The sequence below is a fragment of the Tursiops truncatus genome, chromosome 8 (assembly GCF_011762595.2).
Source record: "Tursiops truncatus isolate mTurTru1 chromosome 8, mTurTru1.mat.Y, whole genome shotgun sequence".
NCBI lineage: Eukaryota > Metazoa > Chordata > Mammalia > Artiodactyla > Delphinidae > Tursiops > Tursiops truncatus.
Window position 1 is genome coordinate 102,593,944 of NC_047041.1, and position 20,688 is coordinate 102,614,631.

General features: G+C 48.5%; 1 protein-coding gene across 8 annotated transcripts in view; it reads right to left on the reverse strand.

Moving 5' to 3' along the window:
• PC (pyruvate carboxylase) overlaps positions 1 to 20,688 on the reverse strand; it is a 106,645-nt gene that overhangs the window by 28,266 nt on the left and 57,691 nt on the right. The gene's annotated exons all lie outside the window — the stretch shown is intronic.

Below are 20,688 nucleotides of genomic sequence, written 5' to 3' on the forward strand. Positions count from 1 at the left end.
AGGACACAAAGGTGAATAAAAATCCTGCTGCGTTCCCAGGACACCTCAGAACTTGGTTAACCCAGCCTTTTCCCTTGTCAAGTCCCACTCCCCTCCCAGACCTGAAACCCAGGGGGTTCGGCTGCTTGGTGCCTCCTAAGGCCTTTCCAGAATCAACTTCAGCTGGGAGAAAACCTGCAGGACAGAGGTGAGCCACCTCACAGAGGCCTCCCTTCCAGGAAGCAGGCCCTTCGTGGGTCGAGTGTGTGATGCACTCACTCTGGCTGTGTCGAGTCTGAGGGTCCGGGGTGGGCCGAAGGAGGCGCTGAGTGGGCGGATTCCCGCTCGGGGTGGCGGAGGCAGGCAGCCAGGCACCCGGTGAGGCCCGGCAGCAGAAGCTCAGCGCCTGAGGTCTGAGCGTGGCCAGGCCTCAGGAGACCAAACTCCCTTCTGCAGCCCTCCCAGAGGGGCTGCCTCTGGCATTCAATGGGACCCCCGCCCTGAGACCAAACTCTGGCATCTTGCAGTGACCTGAGTGCCAGCCCCTCTTCACAGCGCCACTTTCGCAGAGCACTGGCCTTCCCTCAAGCACCGTTGCAGGTAGCATTCTCGTCCCCTCACTGCAGAGCAGAGCACAGGTGACGGCACCGGTCACAGGAGGGCGGTGTGGGCAAGGCCCAGGCTCCCACCATTGGTGCCACACTGTGCCTTGCTTTTGAGCTTTCGGTTGCGGGATGGGAACCCAGAACTTCTCAAGGTCGTTGGCAGTTTGGCTGAAAATCTTCCTTAAAAACGCCGAGGGCTTCGTTAACCAAACCCGACACCCTGGGAAGCCCTCGTGTTCTGTTGCATCAGCTGACCTTGCCCAGGGGAGCCACAAGCCTTCAGAGAGGGCGGCTGCTCTGCGGACGGATGGGACTCCCCCACTGGCTGGGTTCCCCCGGGGGGAGAGGCCCCTTGGAGGAGCCAGGGCACAGCCAGCCTCCGGTCACCTGCCTCGGGGACGCCACTTTGCCTTGCTCAGTGCCAGTGGCACACGTGAGCAAAAATCTCCTTTTCTGACCTCAGAGATGGGGGAGTGATGAGCAAGAGAAAAGCAACCGCCACCGCCCAAAGATCCCTTATCCGGTTTCCTCTCCAGTGAGCCGACAGGCCCAGAGAGGCCCATTTGCTATTTTTGCAAATGCCAGCTGACAGATCCCTTTCCTTGGCCCCGGGCTGTGCATTAGAGACGGGGAGGAAGACGGCTTTGACTCTCACTTGGGACGTGTAAACAACGCCAGCAAGAATGAGGCACAGGGAGGCGGGGAGTGTTGGGAACACCTGTTTCTCCCCCGCTGCCTCTCAGCGTGACTCCACAGGCAGTCTCGACTTCTCTTCCAGCTTCAAACCTCCCCCCAACACTGAATGGATAAGCTCAGTGTTCTTTCCTTCCAGAAGGGAGTGGTGACGATTCAGTCAAGAGGGTGCTGACAACAACCTGGGGCACGAGGCAGGGGAGGTGGTGACATCGGCTGCCAGGCCCGGTGACCTGCCCTGCCCCTGCGGCTTCTACAGCGTCCAACACTCGCCAAGCTCCACCCCCGTGCCAGGCCGGTGCCAGCAGGTGGGGACACAGCGGGGAACAGCACACCTAGCAGAGTCTCTACTCTTTCCCAGGCATTGGGCTCCGCACGTACTAACTCAGGTCAGCCTCACAGCTGCTTATCACTCCCTTTGACAGAAGGAACCAGGCACAGTGGGATTAAGTCACACTCAAGGTCAGCCAGCAGGGGCAGTTCTGAGCCCACTTTGTATGTCTCCTAGAGCAAGAGCGCTGACCCATTAGGGTGTCCTCACCTAACTAAAGGAATAAGTTATGGTTTTCATCAGAAGCACAGCGTGACAGCACTTGGACACCAAAAGCCAAAACCCCACTCCTGATAAAAATGCGTTACTGCCTGAACTTCGGCAGGGCCACCAGTGGGGCTCTGCACTTCTCACCAGGGAGCAGGCTAACGGAGCCAGCCATCACGTGTCCCTGATGAGCTAGGGCAGTTTCAATTCATCCAATAATCATCAAAATGTCACTAGAGGTCCCATTACTTCAGACCTAAACTACACCTCCCAGGCTGCCTCTTGCAACCAAGAGCAGCACAAAATTCCGCCGTCAAGCCATCACCATCCGAATTTTGGTCCAGACAATAAAGCCACTGGGCTCAAGGGCGGACGTGCTCTCAGCCAGAGCAGCCTTGCTGGGATCAGGGTAGGCGGCCACCTGAATAGCTGTTGTAGCCAAGCATCGGGCCCTGGAATGTTCCTTCGAGGATCTGTATTGCTTCCACCCTAAATATCCCTGTTCTTCACACAGCAGCTCCTGCAGACTCAGAGGGCAACTGTGGGCAGGAGGCACAGAGGAAAGTAAAGCTGTGGCCCTGCTTTGGGGGTGGCTGGCTGATGTGTTAGTTTTGGAAGCCCATAGACTGAACTGCCCGCCCCCAGTCCCCAAGTACCTGATCACATCCATCTCAGACGTGTGTTGGAGCAGCCAGGTGGGGTGAGAAGAAGGGAGAGCGGGTCAGAAACAGGCCCCAGGATCTCCAAGTTAACTAGTGAGGCTCCTACACAATTACTTCCTACTACCCACCCCCAGCACTAGCACCCCTACCAGGCTTTATCCCCTGCCCCCAGCCGGCCTCAGCGGCTGGCTGCAAGCAAAAGCAGGTCAGAACCAGAAAGAAAGAGTTCTTGGTGGAGGACTCCACACTGTGGCAGAAGCGAGCCTCTGATGGATGGGGCTGCTCTCGGGGAGCCTTCCTTCCAGGCAGCTCCGCGCTGTCCTAAACGTGTCGGATGGTGGCCCGGGGCTGGAGGCCAACGGGGACAGATGAAAGGGAAAGACTCCACCTGACTTTCAGGGCTGCAGCGGCTGATATCAAAGCGCCCAAGAGAGGACAGACCAAGGCCGAGATTTCTGAGCAGGGGGAGCTGAAGGGAGGACAGGAGAAACAACGAAGGTGACAGATGAAGAAGAAAGGGGCGCCAGAACATCAAAGGCAGGAAGAGACTCGGAGCGCAAACAGCGCGGGGCCTGGGGCAGCACAGCCCACCTCCCACCCTGAGCGGCGGGGCTCTGCGTCGCCCCTGGCAACCCTCGATTTAGGCGGCAGGCAGAGGGGAGAGGGGGTAACAGCGGCACCTGGGACAACGGGCCCCGCGTTGGCCAAGGGGATTTGTGGACTGGGAAACGGGGGAGGCTCAGAGAGAGAGGCGCATGAGGACTGATCAAGGCCCGCAAGGGAGTGGCAGGAAGCACAGGGTGAGGAGGGGGCCCGGTGGGCACAGCAGCTGCCCTGTCCCAGCCTCATTTGAGGGCAAGGAGACTTTCAAGGCAAACACTGCCCCCTGGTGCAAAAGGAGTGCTACTGCCAACCTGTGCATGCCTGCCTGGGGACCTGAACGTCGGGCCAGGCTCACAGCCGGAAAGCCACTCGCGCGAATTTCTCCACATCCTTTAGATCCCACTCAGGAAGGTCTTCCTGGACTCCTCCACCACCCCAGGCTGCTCAGACACCCTTCCTCGGGCGGCCATCTGTCTTCACTGCAGCTCTGTCACTGTCCCTGCCACAACCCCTGTCCTCCTGCTTGTGGGGGTTCTCGGTGAGGTCGTGTCTGCGTCTGTGTCCTCAAGGAGCCCTTAGCGCTCCCCTGGTGGTGCAGTGCTTAAGAATCTGCCCACCAATGGAGGGGACACGGGTTCGAGCCCTGGTCCGGGAAGATCCCACATGCCGCAGAGCAACTAAGCCCGTGCGCCACAACTACTGAGCCCGTGTGCCACAACTACTGAGCCTGCACGCTGCAACAACGACCAAACGCAGCCGAAAATAAAAAAATAAAGAAATTTATTCTAAAAAAATGAAATTAAAAAAAAAAAGGAGCATTTAATGTTATAACGATTTGCTGACCCGTCTCACCAGACACTGTGAGGACTTGGCGACAGGATTCTCAGTCTGTTTTGTCCCCCAGTGTCTCCCTAGCACTCTGCCCAGTGCCCGACACCGACATTAAATGTCTGGGGAATGAATGAGTGAAGGAATGAATGACTGCTCCAGGCCACATGAGCTTGCAGAGTACTGTGAGCCCAGAAATACTGTGGAGCGGCTAGACAATGAATAAGGCATGGCCCTCCTGGGAGCAGCACACACAAGCTAAAGGGACACATGAGTGTCCCTTACACACAGATAAGAGCCCAAAGCGTTGACAAGGAAGGTCAAAGGGGCAAGGTCAGCAAAATATACCTCCCAGCCCGAGGGTGGGAACCAGGACAGCATTTCAGGGCTGAGAGGGTGACAGGCACTAAAGACTCAATTCTAATCACGGCTGGACGATGCTTTGCAGGGAGACGGACACCAAAACACAGCAGACATGCAGGTGGTCCAGAAAGCTCCCTGACACCTTCATGGCACACCCACCCCAGCTGGCGAGTCACACAGGACCTCGTCCCCACTCGCTCACTCAGGTCACCCCAGTTTCAAGGTGGTAGGAAAGTGGACACCAGTGTATGGGCTGAATTTTGTTCCCCAAAGAGATACGTGGGCGTGCCAACCCCTAAGACCTCAGAATGTGACTTTAGTTGGAAATAAGGTCCTTTTTTTTCCTTTTTTTTCTTTTTGGGCCGCTCTGCACAGTATTCAGAATCTTAGTTCCCTGATCAGGGATCGAACCCGTGCCCCCTGCAGTGGAAGTGCAGAGTCCTGACCACTAGACCAGCAGGGAATTCCCCAAAATTAGGTCTTTACAGAGGTAATCAGTGAAAATGAGGTCACTAGGGTGGGCCCAAATCCAATATGTTTGGTGTCCTTATAAAAAGATGAAATTTGAACATAGAGACAGACACACGCAGATGGAAGACCATGTGGAGACACACAGGGAGAAGACAGCCATGTGCCTGGAGAGAACGCCAAGGATTGCTGGAAACACCGGAAGCTGGAAGAGATAAGGAAGGATCCCCCCCAGAACTGTCAGAGGGACCGTGGCCCTGCCGACACCTTGACTTTGGACTTCTGATCTCCAGGCTGCGAGACGATAAATCTCTGTCGTAAGCCATCCCGTTTTGGGTTCTTTGCTATGGCAGCCCTAGGAAACTAACAGACCCACGTTCCCCATAAATGACCAGAACCTACAGAGACCCTAAAACCAGGGGCTGGGGAGTACAGGGTATTAAAAACGCTCCCTCGAGAATTCCCTGGTGGTCCAGTGGTTAGGACTCCACACTTCCACTGCAGGGAGCACGGCTTCAATCCCTGGTCAGGGAACTAAGATCCCGCAAGCCACACGGCGCGGCCAAAAATTGTTTTTAAAAATAAAAAATAACCCCCCCCCCCGCCTTCTCTCACCCGCTCATCCTGAAGCAGGCCAAGCGGGGGCCTTCAGAGCACGGAGCTATTTAGGACTGTGATCAGCACCCTCTCTGGGCCAGGAAAGGCCGAGTGGGTGGCAGCAAAAACGAGCCTGTGAACTGTGCCGATGCCAACACATGGCTGCACGGAGAGAGGGCAGAGCCAGCAGGAAGACCTCCTGAAGAAACACACCAGGGACGAATCAAAGGACAAGGAGGAAGGAGGGAGGTGGTTCAGGCGTGGGGACAGGGGGAGCAAAGACGAAGGACCAAACAGCCTGGCAAATGTCCACCGAGGCCAGAGGCAGGGAGTGAGGATGCCCAGGAGACCAAGCGCAGACACCTAGACTCCAGGTCACGAGCCTGCATGCGCAGCAAGGGGCGCAGACTTACCCTCAATGTCAGGGGATGTGACCCAGGAAACTAGGCAGGGGAGGAGGGATTTGCAATTTAGAGGGACCACTCTGACTGTTCTGAGGAAGACGAATTTGAGGAGGAAAGACTAGAGGTGGAAGAAAAACAAGGAAGATGTTCTAATGTAGGCAAGAAACATGCCGGAAGTACTCCTCCAGAACCTGTTCGACGAGGGGTAAAGAGGCCACAGGTAAGGGTGGCTCTTGGCTCCTGTTTTAAGGGAAGGGGTGAACAGTGGCAATGCCAAGTTAAGGAACACAGAAGCGGATGTAGGTAGCGGCCGGCAAGTTCAATTTTGACCCTGATGAGCTTGAATTAACTGCAAGCTATCCAGCTGGGGAGTCCAAACAGGCTGCTGGACGTGAGTCTGACGTTGAAGGAGAACTCTGAGCAGGAGAGGCAGGTCTGGGAGCCACGTCCTGCTGGGGACATGAGGGCAGGAAGGATGGATGGGGCGGCCAGAAACACCCACGGGCCAGGATGAGCCGAGGGACACCCAGGGACCAGTAGGCGCATGGTGAGGGCCAGGGCTCTGAGGAATGTCAATGTCTAAGGCAGCAGAGCTCTGATAAGGAGTGAAAAAAACAGACATGGGGTTTAACAGCAGAGGGCTCACTGGTGGCCACAGCGGTGGCTCAGAGGGGGTAGAGGTAAAAGTGAGTTAGTGGGAGGTAAGGAGGTCTCTGCTGTAAACTCCCCAATGTCCGGACAAGGACGTCTTAACTTAATGTTCAAGTAAGAAGAGGAGAAATGCAGGATGAGCACTTGAGCATCCTAGACGATCCTAGAGGGTACTAGGATCGAGGCTCCCTCCCTCCCTCCCTCCCTTCATTCCTTCCTCCCTTTCTTTCTTTCTTTTTCTTTTCTTTATGAAACATTTGAAAAATACAGACCATACAGCTAGCAATAAATATAAGACCCAGAAACTCAGAATAAACTGATGTCACTATGTTGACATATTTGCTTCCCTTTTTACGGTAAGAACTAGGTCTGGTGAAATGTATGGATGGAACACAGGGGTTCATTTCTACCCTTCTGAAATCCCACTAAAACATCGGTAAAAGGATCTTTTTAAAAAGAGCACAAACCCCCAAGGACAAATGGGAAAGCCAAGGGCAGCAGATGAGAGAGGCCCCTAAACCTGAACGAGGCACAGCATGTGGACAAGTGGCAATGACGGGGGGTGGGGGGTGGAGAGCACGCAGAGGAATCCACAGAGTGAGCAAATGTGAGTTGCAGGCTCCCGGGAAGTTCAGAACTTAGTGGGTCGGCTGGACAGTGGGGCTGCAAACTGAAGGCTGGTTACAGTCTAAGGGAGTAAGAGCCCCAGACCCATCCCTGCACCACACCCCAGCAGAACCACAGGAACAGCGAACAGCCTCAGCCCTGCTGAGTCCAGCGCAGTCACTGGCTGAATCCTCGCAGCGACCCCTGAGACGGTTCACCTGCGTTCCCAGGTCTAGAGCCATGGAAACTGAGGCGCAGCCAGGACAGATGGAGTCACGTGCCCAAGAGCACGCTGCTAGGAAGTGTCAGAGCCAGGTGGACCGGTTATGGGCATCCAGGGCCCCGCTCCTGACCGCCAGGCACTGGCGCCTTTCAGAAGACGAGAGGTTGGGTTCCTGGAAAGGCTCCACTGTGGCCACGAGGCCCAGCCAGGGGAGAGGCGGCAGACAGGGCACCAGACGGCGCTGCAGACAGCAGGGGAGATGGCAAAGCCCTCGGCTACCACGAAGTGGTTCCCAGGCTGATGGCTAGGGAGCACCCTGAGGGCTCCTCTCTAGGAAACCACCCGCCCAGGACGGACGTCCCGTGGCTACAGACACGTAGTCGGCACCCAAAGAAAGGGGTGGCCTGCAGCCTCCTCTCAAGGTGAGGACAACTGGTCCATAAGCCCCACCGTGCCCAGGCTTTCCAATCGGCTTCAGTATGAAGGGACAGCCAAAATCACCAGATGTTTGAGGACAGAGCCAAAAAAATTCACCAAAACAAACTGGGAATAAAAACATGGGACTCTGAGGAGAAAGTAATAGAGAGAGCAGATACTTAGAAAAAAACCACTATAATTAATCTCAGAGAAGTAAGAGAAGCTATAGCACTGCGAGGTGGCAGCTATTTTAAAAAGGCAATGAGAAAGAGCTCTAGGGAATTAAAAATAGCATTGCAGACATTTTTAAACATAATAAATAGAAGAATTAGAAGACAGTGGAGGACATCACCCAGAAAGCATAACAAAAAGACTGACATATGGCAAATAGGCGAAAAGGTAAGAAAATAAGAGGCTGAGTCCGGGGAGCCCGCCCCCAGCCCCCCGGGGGGGAGCAGGGCAGAGTCATCCAGCATCACCTCCTGCACCTCGTGCACTTGTGGCTGTGAGGACCCTTTGAGCCCCAGCACGATGCCCGAAGTCCTGCCTGGAAGTAAGATCAGGGGGATCCTGTTAACTTCCTGTATCACAGAGTGGGTGGCTTAAAACAACCAAAATGTATTCTCTTTTAGTTCTGGAGGCCAGAGTTCAGCATCGGTTTCACTGGGCCCAAATCGAGGTGCAGGCAGGGTCATATCCACTCCGGAGGCTGCAGGGGAGTCTTTCCTTGCCTCCTCCAGCTTCTGCTGCTGCCAGAATGCCTCTGCTTATGGCCACATCACTCCAGTCTCTGCCTCTGTCATCACTTGGCCTTCTAGAACCGCAGTGTGTGTCTAACCTCCTGCATCTCCCTTCTGAGGACACCTGCGATGGCATTTAGGGCCCCCGGATAATCCAGGGTCACCTCCCCATGTCAAGATCCTTCACTTTGTCATATCTGCAAAGACCCTTTTCCCTGATAATGTGACACTTACAGGTGCCAGGGATGAGGACCTAGACATCTTTGGGGGCCGTCACTCAGCCAACTACACTCCTGAAGAGAAGAAGGAGGCCACAGTAACGCTGAGCCACTTCTGAGGGAAACGCTCTCCAACCCATAATTTTCTACCCGGTTAGACCATCAATCAAGTGTGAGGGCAAAATAAAGGTATTTTCAGACCTGCTTGGCCTAGGAAAGTTTACCACCCTCGCGTGCATTTTCCCAGGAAACTCTTGGGAGATGAGCACCAACGAAACAAGGGAGTAGATAAACCAAGACCGAGAAGCCTGGGAGCCAGCACAGAAGGAAGCCTGGGGAGTTCTCAGGGGATGGTGAGAACTGCTTCTCCAGACAACAGCATGGGCCGGGAAGCTTCCAGAGATGGGGCTCCAAGGGGGCAATCGGGGGTCTAAATAAACAAACAAAAAGGCTGGATGACCTGATGTCTCTGAAAAAATGGGGAGGAGATGGCAGTTTTTATAGTTCGTCTGGGGATGAAGGAATGAGGTAAAGAGCAACTCCAGGAAACTGAGAAGTTATACAGGAAAACGTTACCACGTATACACCTGGTGTTCTCAACTGTGAATATTTACTTGATTTTAATAATGTAAAAACTGAAAATGTACTTTTAAATGGTTACGTAACCATGCGGGAAGGAGGAGAGCAGGGAAAGTGGGTATGTCTGGGCTGGGGGGTAAAAGCGAGCTAAACCTTCCACAGGAGGAGATCAGAAAACAGAGCCGAATGCTGTTTGGAAACAGGAGGGTAGGCTGCTAGGAGTTACAGAGATGGAGCATCCCTGGAAAGCGGCTCAGCTCAGGTGAAAGACTGGCCTTGTACTGGATGAAGAGCGCCTCCCTCCTCTGAGAGCAAAGCTCTAGTGCCAGTGTCAAATACTCCAGCACCGGCTGGGACCCAGGCATCACCCAATGCACTGACCCTGCCAAGGGCTAAGATGACCAGTGGCTTTTGTGCTCCGGCTCTCTGGGCTGACAGGGCAAGACATCACGTTCAGAGAGGCACAGCCAGAGAAGCAGCAGCCCAGGGAAGGCAGACCTGTAGACGGCCGTGCTTCCTGTTCACACCCAAACTCCTGGTTAGCCACAGCCGCTCCAAGAAGCAGGATGAGACTAAGCTTTATGAAAAATATCTGGCCGGTCAGATCAGCAAAAGATACAGATTAGAAAAGGCAATGGCGTTTCCCTGTGAGGGGGCTTAAAAAATTTTTAGACAGTTTTCTGAATGAATTGGTTTAGGTCAAATGAGTCTTCTGGAATAGCTAAATATTAGACTGATTGTATGAGATTTCTTACGTTTCTGCTGTGATCTACCTGTATCTTGGCATGTTCCTACAACAGGTTGTGTTAATATTCTTTCTTTAGAGGAGAAAAGCAAAAGTTAGACATGTTTGGAATTTAGATATTAAGTATGTTTTACTTTAAAATGTACCATGACGGACTTCCCTGGTGGCGCAGTGGTTAAGACTCGGTGCTTCCACTGCTGGGGGCGTGGGTTTGATCCCTGGTCAGGGAACTAGGATCCCGCATGCCGCGCGGTACAGCCAAGAAATAAATTAAACAAACAAAAAAAGTACCATGAATCAGAGACTGGTAGCCCTCAGCACAATCTGGCCAGAGAAATGCGAGTAGCAAGACTGATTACTTCAATCTCCTCCTGGGCGCCTGACTCTTTTCTCAACCGAGATAAAGTCGCTGAGCCAAGGGCCGCCAGATGCAGCCAATTAAAATGCCAAGTGTCCAGTTAGAATCCGAATTTCAGCTAGACTGCATTTTAAAAAATGTACAAGTATATCCTGTGTAATATTTGGAGCATACTTAACACTACTAAATTATTGGTTTACCTGAAATTTGAATTCAACTAGCCATTTTAATAAACTAGCCATTTGAATTTAACCAGTATTTTATCTGGCAGCCCCAATGCACCAACAGTGCCGAGGCCCTGACTGGATCTTAAGGAGAAAAAAAAAAAAACACGTAAAGAGAATTCCCAGATGTTGACGTAACAGGGCAGGGAAAACACAGTGGTAAGACCCCAGGGGTCGAACGGCCTGGGTTCCAGTCAGGGCTCCACCAAGCCCACTAGCTCTGGGCAAGCTGTTTAATCTCCAGGCCTGAATTTCTTCATCTGTAAAATCAGGGATAATAACAGTAATGTGCATAGGCTTGTTACAAAGATCAAACGAGTTAATGTATGTAACGTGCTCAGAAGAGTGTCTGGCACATAACGGGCCTTTATTATAAACGTCAGCTTTCAGTGTCAGCAATGCAGAGGCTGAACAGGGGACTTGGGCCTGCTTCTGACGGGCAGAGGTGGGCAGGGCCAGGGCCATGAGGAGAGAACCACAGGCCAGCCCAGCTGGGCTGGGGCTTGCTTGTGGAGATGATGCTTTGAAGCACAACTTGACCCTCATAGCCTCCTTAGTCAGAGCAAGTCAGATGACCTAAGAAATGGGGTCCTCCCACCCACACACATCCTTTGGGGGAGGATCTATCATGAGCCACCCGCACCAGGCACAGAATGATCGCTCCCACCGGCTCCCTGACTCTGCCCCTTTCCAACTCAGTGCTCAGTGACATTGAGTAACAGCCTGAAACTGATCACAGTGGGCATCTGTACACCACAGAAATCTGCAAATGCTACAACCAGGGCCCTTTCCTCACCTCCCCGGGAGCCACAGATGAAAAGAACACCTAGACAGGCTAAGCATCCCAAAGTGACCTGGAGACAGGCAGTAAGGGTGGGCTGGGTGAGTGGTACCCCCTCTCCACTTGCCCGTTTGGCTACAGACCCCAAATAAAAAGGCCTCTGTGGGAGGTTTATAGCAATACAATCTTACCTCAGGAAACAAGAAAAATCTCAAATAAACAACCTAAACTTACACCTAAAGCAACTAGAGAAAGAGGAACAAACAAAACCCAAAGTTAGTAGAAGGAAAGAAATCATAAAGATCAGAGCAGAAATAAATGAAATAGAGATGAAGAAATCAGTAGAAAAGATCAATGAAACTAAAAGCTGGTTCTTTGAAAAGATAAGCAAAATGGATAAACCTTTAGCCAGACTCAGGAAGAAAAAAAGGGAGAGGGCCTAAATCAATAAAATTAGAAATGAAGAAGTTACAACTGACACCACAGAAATACAAAGGATCATAATAGAATACTACAAGCAACTATATGCCAATAAAATGGACAACCTAGAAGAAATGGTCAAATTCTTAGAAAGGTACAATCTTCCAAGACTGAACCAGGAAGAAAGAGAAAATATGAACAGACCAATCACAAGTACTGAAATTGAAACTGTGATTTAAAAACTTCCAACAAACAAAAGTCCAGGACCAGATGGCTTCACAGGTGAATTCTATCCAACATTTAGAGAAGAGTTAAAACCTATCCTTCTGAAACTATTCCAAAAAATTGCAGAGGAAGGAACACTCCCAAACTCATTCTATGAGGCCACCATCACCCTGATACCAAAACCAGACAAAGATACCACACAAAAAAGAAAAGTACATGCCATGTTCATCACTGATGAACACAGACCCAAAAATCCTCAACAAAATACTAGCAAACCGAATTCAACAATACACTAAAAAGATCATACACCATGATCAAGTGGGATTTACCCCAGGGATGCAAGGATTTTTCAATATCCGCAAATCAATCAGTGTGATACACCACATCAACAAATTGAAGAATAAAGACCACATGCTGGGGCTTCCCTGGTGGCACAGTGCTTAAGAATCTGCCTGCCAATGCAGGGGACAAGGGTTCGAGCCCTGGTCCGGGAAGATCCCACATGCTGCAGAGCAAATAAGCTTGTGCGCCACAACTACTGAGCCTGTGCTCTAGAGCCCGTGAGCCACAGCTACTGAGCCCATGTGCCTAGAGCCCATGCTCCACAACAAGAGAAGCCACCGCAATGAGAAGCCCGTGCACCGCAACAAAGAGTAGCCCCTGCTCTCCACAACTAAAGAAAGCCCGCACGCAGCAATGAGGACCCAATGCAGCCAAAAAAATAAATGAATAAATAAATTTTTAAAATATTTTTTAAAAACCCATATGATCACCTCAATAGATGCAGAAAAAGCTTTTGACAAAATTCAACATCTATTTATGATAAACACTCTCCAGAAAGTGGGCATAGAGGGAACTTATCTCAACATAATGAAGACCATATATGACAAACCCACAACTAACATCATACTCAATGGTGAAAAGCTGAAAGCATCTGCTCTAAGATCAGGAACAAGACAAGGATGTCCACTCTTGCCACTTCTTTTCCACATAATTTGGAAGTCCTAGCCACAGCAATCAGAGGAGAAAAAGGAATAAAAGGAATCCAAATTGGAAAAGAAGAAGTAAAACTGTCACTGTTTGCAGATGACATGATACTATACATAGAGAATCCTAAAGATGCTACCAGAAGACTACTGGAGCTCATCAATGAATTTGGTAAAGTTAGAGGATACAAAATTAATACACAGAAATCTCTTGCATTTCTACACACTAACAATGAAAGATCAGAAAGAGAAATTAAGGAAACAATCCCATTTATCATCACATCAAAAAGAATAAAATAGGGCTTCCCTGGTGGCACAGTGGTTGAGAGTCCGCCTGCTGATGCAGGGGACACGGGTTCATGCCCCGGTCCGGGAAGATCCCACATGCCGCGGAGCAGCTAGGCCCGTGAGCCATGGCCGCTGAGCCTGCGCGTCCGGAGCCTGTGCTCCACAATGGGAGAGGCCACAACAGTGAGAGGCCCGCGTACCGCAAAAAAATAAATAAATAAAATAATAAAAATAAAATAAACCTACCTAAGGAAGCAAAAGACCTGTACTCCGAAAAGTATAAGATGCTGATGAAAGAAATTGAAGATGACACAAACAGATGGAAAGATATACCATGTTCTTAGATTGGTAGAATCAATATTGTCAAAATGATTATACTACCCAAGGCAATCTACAGATTCAGTGCAATCCCTATCAAATCATGAATGGCATTTCTCACAGAATTAGAACAAACAATTTTTAAATTTGTAAGGAAACACAAAAGACCCCAAATAGCCAAAGCAAACCTGAGAAAGAAAAACAGAGCTGGAGGAATCAGGCTCCCTGACTTGACTATACTACAAAGCTACAGCAATCAAAACAGTATGGTGCTGGCACAAAAACAGAAATACAGATCAATGGAACAGAATAGAAAGCCCAGAAATAAATCCATGCACCTATGGTCAATTAATCTATGACAAAGGAGGCAAGAATATACAATGGAGAAAAGACAGCCTCTTCAATAAGTGGTGCTGGGAAAACTGGACAGCTACATGTAAAAGAATGAATTAGAACATTCTCTAACACCATACACAAAAATAAATCAAAATGGATTAGAGACATAAATGTAAGACTGGACACTATAAAACTCTTAGAGGAAAACAAAGGCAGAACACTCTGACATAAATCACAGCAGTATCTTTTTGGATCCACCTCCTAGAGAAATAGAAATAAAAACAAAAATAAACAAATGGGGCCTAATTAAACTTAAAAGATTTTGCATAGCAAAGGAAACCATAAACAAAACGAAAAGACAACCCACAGAATGGGAGAAAATATTTGCAAATGAAGCAACCAACAAGGGATTAATCTCCAAAATATACAAACAGTTCATGCAGCTCAATATCAAAAAATAAACAACCCAATCAAAAAATGGGCAGAAGATCTAAATAGACATTCCTCCAAAGAAGACATACAGATGGCCAAAAAGCACATGAAAATATGCTCAACATTGCTAATTATTAGAGAAATGCAAATCAAAACCATAATGAGGTATCACCTCACACCAGTCAAAATGGCCATCATCAAAGTCTACAAACAAATGCTGGAGAGGGTGTGGAGAAAAGGGAACCCTCTTGCATTGCTGGTGGGAATGTACATTGGTACAACCACTCTGGAGAACAGTATGGAGGTTCCTTTAAAAACTAAAAATAGAACTACCATATGATCCAGCAATCCCATTCCTGGGCATATATCTGGAGAAAAACATAATTTGAAAAGATATATGCATCCAATGTTCATAACAGCACTATTCACAATAGCCAAGACATGGAAGCAACCTAAATGTCCATTGACAGAGGAATAGATAAAGAAGCTGTGGTACATATATACAATGGAATATTACTCAGCCATAAAAAAGAATGAAATAGTGCCATTTGCAGCCACATGGCATTATTATTATAATCTCTGATAGAGATTATCATACTAAGTGAAGTAAGTCAGACAAAGACAAATATCATATGATATAACTTATATGTGGAATCTGAAAATATGACACAAATGATCTTATTTACAAAAGAGGAACAGACTCACAGACTTAGAAAACAAACTCATAGTTACCAAAGGGGAAAGGTGGGGGGTGTGGAGGGATAAATTAGGAGTTTGGAATTAACATATACACATTACTATATATATATTAGATAATCAACAAGGACCTACTGTATAATATAGGGAACTCTACTCAACTTTCTGTAATAACCTATATGGGAAAAGAATGGATATATGTATATGTATAAATGAATCACTTTGCTGTACACCTGAAACTAACACAACATTGTAAAACAATTATACTCCAATATAAAATAAAATTTAATTTTAAAAAAAGAGGCCTCTGTGTCTTTTGTAGAAGCCTCTTGTACAGAGCATTTAATTCAGTCAAAACATGAGGATGAGCTAAGGAAGAAATGAATCAGAAACTCTCTATGCTCAAGGCAGTTCAGAAGCCATCCTGCAACACTAATGAACCTGTGAGGATACCAAAATAAAGATTCCTTTGATAATCTCATTTAACAACGTGAAAATTAGTCTTTGCTTTTTAAGGGACTGATTTCCTTACTCATATACCCTTGACACCTTTTCTCTCTCCCCACCCCACCCCCTTCACTCTTTCTTAACCAACAGAGGCATTTGCAGGTTGAAATGTGAGGATTTAAAATAACAGCTGTTGCACATACATGTCAAATGTCTATTCTGTAACAGAACTTACCCCCTCCCTCCCCCATCCCAGATGACACACACTCCCCCAAACCCAACCAAACACCTCTTGTCTTCCATCCCCAGGGAACTAGGGCTTCAGTTTGGGGGTCATCTTTGTCCTTCCCTCTCCCTCTCCCACCATCTAGTCAAGAAGGCCCATCAGTTCTTCCTCTGAAATCGCTCACGTTCTCCTTGCTTTCATTTCCACTAACCCACCCTAGATCACCCCCTTCTTCCTACCTGAACTGCTGTAAAGGCCTCCTAACCATGACCAACCATTACCATTGGTTGGCTTTAGCTACTGATCCAGGCTATATACTGAGGACAGCATCCCCGGTGCAGGCATTCTTTCACTCTCTTTTTAAAACCCTCCACGACCCTTACTGCCTACAGGTAAGAATCTCGCCTCACATCATTAGTCCAACCTGCCTGTCGAGCCTCATTTCCCATCACTCCTCAGCCTCCTGGGTCCTGTAACTCCAGCCAAACTGCCTCCTCCTTGTTCCCAAATAATCCAAGCACGTTCCCGTCTTCCTCAGAGCACTCCTTCCACCAAGATGCTCCCCACCTGGATGCCCTTTTCCCTGTGCAAAGCCCACTCATGTCTGGGTTATGTGTCTAATTTTTCTCCCTCCCGAAATCCCACCAAAACTTTAGTAAGAGGTTTTTGTTTTTTAAGCTATAAATCCCCAAGGACAGAGAGACCAGGAAGGGAGACCACAGCAACATAACTGTGGAAGCAGCTTGGGTTAACTGTCCTCGTGGCCCTACCTGGCAGTGGGGAAGGCTGCTCATCCACCAGTTTCCACCACCAAGAAGCTAGGGAACTGTGGCTCCAGGTCCCCCGGGATGGGATGAATGGGCTGATACGTACAATGGAAGCTGGGTGAAAGCTTTTGAGAAGCAGTTAGATCCCTAGATCCGTCCCCCCACCTCATGCTGCTGGAGACCACCCCTCTCCCACCCTCTCCTGAAGAACAGAGGTTTGCTCTCTGGAGAGGACGAAGCTCAGGGTCTGCACTGGGGGGTGCAAGGCACAGGTGAGGGCCTGGGTACCTTGCCAAAAACAGGAGAGGAAAGTTAAGTGAGCCTATGCATCCTGTCCCCTTGCCCACTCAGCTCCTAGAACACCCTTCCCCTCCTCTGAGACCTGACCCAGCCCAAGAGGGGAGGCCTCAGGATATTGACACTGAGGTTCCCCAACAAATAGCATGCCTCATCACCACTGTGCACCTCAGAAACTGGACTCCCAGGCAGCTTTTAGCCCCTACTGGTCATTGTGAACCGGCAACCAAAGATCACTGGGCAGCCGAGGACAGATTCCTTCAAAGAGAGACCAAAGGAAAGTAGCAGAAAAAAGCAACTTGGAGGAAACAGCCAATGCAAGGAGAAGAAAACTTAAACAAACATGGCATTAATATCCTCAGAGAAACAAGAAAAGACTACATAGGTGGAACTGTAGGATGTTATGCACATATTTTTAAAGACCCATTCAGAGAGCAAGAAAAGCTCTTGGAAATTAAAATATAATGGGAAAAACAAACAAAAAAATCAATAGAAGGGTTGGAAGATTAGGTAAAGGAAATCTCCTAGAAACTGAAACAAAAAGACAAAGAAACGGAAAGTGGGCAAGAAAGGCAAGAGAGGGCTTCCCTGGTGGCGCAGTGGTTAAGAATCGCCTGCCAATGCAGGGGACACGGGTTCAGGCCCTGATCTGGGAAGATCCCACATGCTGCAGAGCAACTAAGCCCATGCGCCACAACTACTGAGCCTGCGCTCTAGAGCCTGTGAGTCACAGCTACTGAGCCCTCATGCCTAGAGCCCGTGCTCCACAACAAGAGAAGCCACCGCAATGAGAAGCCTGCGCACCGCAACGAAGAGTAGCCCCTGCTCGCCACAACCAGAGAAAGCTGGCACGCAGCAACAAAGACTCAACGCAGCCCAAAATAAATAAATTTATTTAAAAAAAAAAAGAAAGGGATGAGAATCTGAGGTCAGTTCAAGAGATCCAAAAATTAAATAACAGGAGTCTCAGAAAGAGAGAACAGCTAAAACACAGGGGAAGAAACAAAATAATTCAAGAAACCCCTAGGACAGAGGCCACGTTTCCACATGGAAGGACGCACCGAGCCGACAAGATGGACAAATGCAGACTCACACCAGGCATGTCATGAAATTTCAGACCCTGTAAGCTTGCAGAAAGTGGGGGAAAGGGGGCACAAATAATCTGAAATCAGCACGGTTTTGGATTTCTCAACAGCAACTTGGGAAGCTAGAAAAGAACAAAGCATTTCTTTAAAACTTCAAAAGGAAAATGATTTCTAGCCTGAAACTCTCTATCCAGCTGAACTATCCATTATGTGTGAAGGTGAAATAAAGATAAAGAGCAAATCAATTTTAATTGATTTCAATTAATCAATTTTAATCACTTTGGAATCGAACTCAATTTAAGAGCAGTTTATGTGAATGAGGATGCGTATGAGAATGGGACTTATACATTATTATGGTCAAGTTCTGTGGGAAACCTGGGTAGCTGCTATTTTGGGGTTAAACCGAAGTTCATGTATAAAGCCATTTCACTCTTGGTAAAATCTGAAACTTTCAGTCTTGTGACTGTGAAATCATGACTGTAATAAAGTGATACTCTGTTAGTATTTTGAGCTCTCTTCAAATAAAGACAAGAAGGAAAAAAAAATACAAAGAACAGGGCTGCCACAACTGACCTCCTGGCACTGCTTCTCAGGAAGCTACTGTGGATGAGCCCCACCCAAAAAAGGGAGAGAACAGGCCAGAAAGGCAGCAAGAGCTGCAAGAACAGGAAGGCAGAGGGCGTCCCCGGAGCGTGGCACTCAGAGGGGCACCAGGTAAGGCGTGGACTACACATGACCACTCCACAGGCACCCTTCCCCACAAGGGGACCTGAAGGGAAGCGGAGCCAGCATTCCTACTGATGGGACCCATGGTGGAAATGGCCTCTGGCTGAACCTGACTGTGACACAGGAAGACAACATGAGTGACAACTGAGGCCCAGGGCCTTGCTTCTAACTGACACAGGAATACTAAATTATATGCTCCTCTGTGTCTGGCTTCTTTCATGTAGCGTAATGTTTTCAAGGTTCATCCACGTTGTAACAGGTAACAGTACTCTATTTAATTGCCAAAGAATATCTCATTGTACAGATATTCCACATTTTATTAACCCATCTGACGGACATTTGGGTTGTTCCTACCTTTTGGCTATTATGAATAATGCTGCTGTGAACACTTGTGTACAAGTTTTGGGTGCACATGTGTTTTCATTTCTCTCGGGTATACACTGCTGGATCATATAGTAACTCTATGTTTAACCACTTGAGGAACAGCCAGACTGTTTTCCACAGCTGTTGCTCCATTTTATATTCCACCAGCAGCTTATGTCTCCAATTCCTCCACATCCTCACCAGCACTTGTTATGATCTGCCTTTTTGATTAGCCATCCTAGTGGGTATGAAGTGATATCTCATTGCAGTTTTGTTTTACGCTTCCCTGATGGCTAATGATGTTGAGCATATTGTCATGTGCTTACTGGCCATGTGGATATATTCTTTGGAGGAATGTCTATACATATCCTTTGCCTTTGGATTATTTGTATTTTTATTGTTGAGTTTTAAGAGTTTTTCAAAATCTATTCTAGATACAAGGGCCTATCAGATAAATGATTTGCAAAAAAATTTCTCCCATTCTTTGAACCACCTTTTTACTTTCTTGATAGTGTCCTTTGCTGCACAAAAGTTTTTAATATTGATGAAGCCCAATTTATCTATTTTTAAAATTTTATTGCTCGTGCTTTTGCTGTCGTATCTAAGACACCACTGCCTAACCCAATATCACAAAGATTTATGACTATGTTTTCTTCTGAAAGTTTTATAGTTATTAGCTCTTATGTTTAGGTCTTTGATCCACTTTGAGTTTTATGTGTGGTATGAGGCTGGGGTCCAACTTCATTCTTTTGCAAGTGGATGTCCAGTTGTTTCAGCACGATTTGTGGAAAAGACTATTCTTTTCCCGTTAAGTTATCTTGGTACCCTTGTTAGAACTCAACTGACTATAAATGTGAGGGTTTATTTCTGGGCTCTCAATTCTATTCCATTGATCTGTATGTCTGTCCTTATGCCAGTACCACTCTGTCTTGATTATTGTAGCTTTGTGATAAGTTTTGAAATTGGGAAGTGCGAGTCCTCTGTGTTCTTTTTCAAGATTCTTTGGCAGTCTAGTTCCCTTGCATTTCCATGTGAACTTTAGGCTCATATTGTCATCTGCAAATAAAGGCAGCTGGAATTGTAAAAGACACTGCATTGAATCTGTAGATCAATTTAAGGATATTAAGCCTATATCTTAACAATATTAAGCCTTCTCATCCATGAACATAGGGAGTCCATTTATTTATTCAGGTTTTCTTTCATTTTTTTCAACAATGTTGTTTTTTTTTTTTTTTGCGGTACGCCGGCCTCTCACCGTTGCGGCCTCTCCCGTTGTGGAGCACAGGCTCCGGACGTGTAGGCTCAGCGGCCATTGCTCATGGGCCCAGCCGCTCCGCGGCATGTGGGATCTTCCCAGACCGGGGCACGAACCCGTGTCCCCTGCATCGGCAGGCGGACTCTCAACCACTGCGCCACCAGGGAAGCCCTATTTGTTTATATTTTATTTTTGGCTGTGCTGGGTCCTCGTTGCCGTGCGCGGCTTTCTCTAGTTGCGGTGAGCAGGGGCTACCCTTTGCTGCGGTGTGAGGGCTACTCGGTGCAGTGGCTTTTCTTGTTGCGGAGCACAGGCTCTAGGCCACACAGGCTTCACTAGTTGCAGCACGCGGGCTCAGTAGTTGTGGCTTGTGGGCTCCAGAATGCAGGCTCGGTAGTTGTGGCACACGGGCTTAGTTGCTGAGCGGCATGTGGGATCTTCCCGGACCAGGGCTCAAACCCATGTCCCCTGCATTGGCAGGCGGATTCTCAATCACTGTGCCACCAGGGAAGTCCGTCACACCTGTTGAGTCGATGTTT